This window comes from Gymnoscopelus microlampas (assembly GCF_963454915.1).
Source record: "Gymnoscopelus microlampas genome assembly, chromosome: 6".
NCBI classification, from domain to species: domain Eukaryota; kingdom Metazoa; phylum Chordata; class Actinopteri; order Myctophiformes; family Myctophidae; genus Gymnoscopelus; species Gymnoscopelus microlampas.
In genome coordinates this window covers 1,138,742-1,141,241 of record NC_139943.1, presented here as the reverse complement: position 1 = coordinate 1,141,241, position 2,500 = coordinate 1,138,742, and the positions used below count along the sequence as shown (strand labels likewise).

The 2,500-nt window shown below is 42.3% G+C and overlaps 1 protein-coding gene across 2 annotated transcripts in view; it reads right to left on the bottom strand.

Moving 5' to 3' along the window:
• Nucleotides 1-2,500, bottom strand: part of srpk2 (SRSF protein kinase 2) — a 105,176-nt gene that overhangs the window by 31,862 nt on the left and 70,814 nt on the right. The window lies entirely within an intron of this gene.

The following is a 2,500-nucleotide window of genomic DNA, read 5'->3' as shown; positions in this document are numbered from 1 at the left end:
TACATATTGAAAAATGTGGAAAAAAAATAATTTGCAGATCTACAAGCTCGTAGCGCGTTACTCGGTGCCGCGCTACGAGCTTGTAGATCTGCTATTTTTGAATAGCCCAAAGCATAAGATAATGGTGAAAGTGGTTCAAATCTAAAATGACAGACACTTTCCCCGACCTTAAAGGGTTAAGAGAACTTGCCTGTGTCCAACTAACAGACTAAAGCCTGGACTGAGGCTGTGAAGAGAAATGAAGAGGACATGATTTGTCAAAGTAGCCCCCCCCCAACAACCCCCCCCCCCCCCCCCCCCCCAGAGGCTGACGCAAGGATTCCACGGCTCATGTACAGGGTTCAGCAGGAGGACAGCATAGTTCATGGAGAATGTGAGCCTCAGATCTGCTTCTTCTACAATGAGAACTTGTTGAGACGTTGAATGTTCCTCCTGGCAGGAGCACGACGCTGCTGGAGAGAAACAGCTGCATTGTGGGTAAAAAGGCATCATGGCTGTACAGTAGGACATTGGTTCTCAAAGTGAGGTCCGGGGACCCCCAGGGGTACTTGAGGGGGTTCCAGGGGGTCCCCAGATAAATGATGGATAGGAACCAAATGGACCCTTATGGGTCTGTAACTCTGAGAGTGTACAAATGTAACCAAATGGACCCTAACGGGTCCATTTGGTTCCATTTGTACACTCTCAGAGTTAAATTAACATTGATTTTACAATATGTATTGGGGTCCCAGAGATAGAAATGTCATTAAATGGTGGTCCGTAGCCCTAATGCATGTCAAACTGGGGGTCCTTGAAATTAAAAAGGTTGAGAATCACTGCTAGAGCCGTAAAAATCTTCTCTTATGGGGGTCCCTGGCTTATCTTTTCAAATGGGGGTCCGCGGGCTAATAAGTGTCCATTTGGTGGTCCTTGACATGAAAAAGTTTGAGAACCACTGCAGTAGGAAGTCCAAAAGTGTTACTTTGCAGAAAATGGGGAAAAAAAATAACCTGTGTTCCAAATGATACAATGTCATTAGTATTTAGTCAGAAACTCTTGTTAAAGGGATATTTCACTTTCAAACCACTTTTTGGTCATTTCATCGTCTACTCAGGCTTTTGTGAACACCCCAGACAGTTTTTAAGTTGCTCGATTCAGTATTTAGATATTTGATATTCATTTTATCAGACACACCCCTTTCCTATACAAACAAACCCATTGTAACTTCAAACTCCATTTTAACCATGTTAGATTCATCAAAAACACCCGTCCTTTAATATTTTTTGGGGAAAATGTAAAAAATTAAATACAATAAAAAAATGAAATAAAATAAATGAAAAAAGTAATTGAAAAAACACAGCCCCCTCACATATTAGGAGGGCAGTATGAGTCACCAGAATCAAGGACGTTACTTTTTACACCGCTGACTACAGTACATGAGGTTAGATCTTTACTCCAGATGGTCTGCGCTGGCTGGTTGCAACGTAACGACACAATGAACATATATCGGCCTAATTCATACTTTGTCGTATGACGATGACCCGTGCCAAAATATAGGCGACCTACAAACTCACAACGTGTCGCGGATTTAATGTGTTGTGAGCTTGTAGGTCGGCTATTTTCAGCACGCGCCAATGTCGTGCGACAGAGCATACGTTTGGCATCACTGTTGTAATGTACAGGCTGAAAGATGCAAGCTCTCCCCGCCCCTTTTTCTCCCAGTTTAGCAGGAGGTGAAAGTGCTTCATAAGCCAGAGAGAAGTTAGTTGGAATGAGTATATCTGAGGCTTGATTTAGGCTCAAACCTTTTGAAAAACGTTTGAGGGACATAAACAATATGATATTAAAGGATCTACACCATGAATTAAAACAAAAATATTTAATACTTATTTGTCCTGTTTGGCACGGGGCGCTATTGAGCCAGTTTCTCTTGGTTCTGTGTGGAAAAAAAAAAAAAAAAAAAAAAAAAGTAAAAAAACATAATAATAATAATTTAAATGTGTTTTTTTTTTGGTTGGAACTGAAAAAAAAACTGGAGGGATTGTACCGAACGTGACGTCGCATTCGGGTGAAAATCAGTTTGGTCTGTTTTGAGACCAATTTACAGAAAACCCCAGATATGCTGTGAAAGCCTGAGTGTTCAAACTGGGGTGTTTTTTGGGATAGAAGAGAGGTAGGGGAGACAAAAAACACACAAAAAAAGAAGGAAAAGTTAAAATTCATGGTGTAGTCCCTTTAAATATGAAATATCTTTTTTAAATGCATGGTTTAGATAGATCCTTTAAGGTTTGGGTTAGGGTTAGGGATAGGGATAGGCATACAACCACCTGGGCGTAACACCAAAGAAAGAGGGAGTCCTGTAGGAGGACGGGGAGGCGACAGAGATCGCCCTCTTTGCTTGGCTTCTCACCCATGATGAACACGGCCCCATGATGATCAGTGGAACACCCGGGCCAAGCCGGAAGCTTCTGGAGGATTCGAACCCCTAGTCTCCGCGGTGGTGGGCAGGAACTTTCCCCCG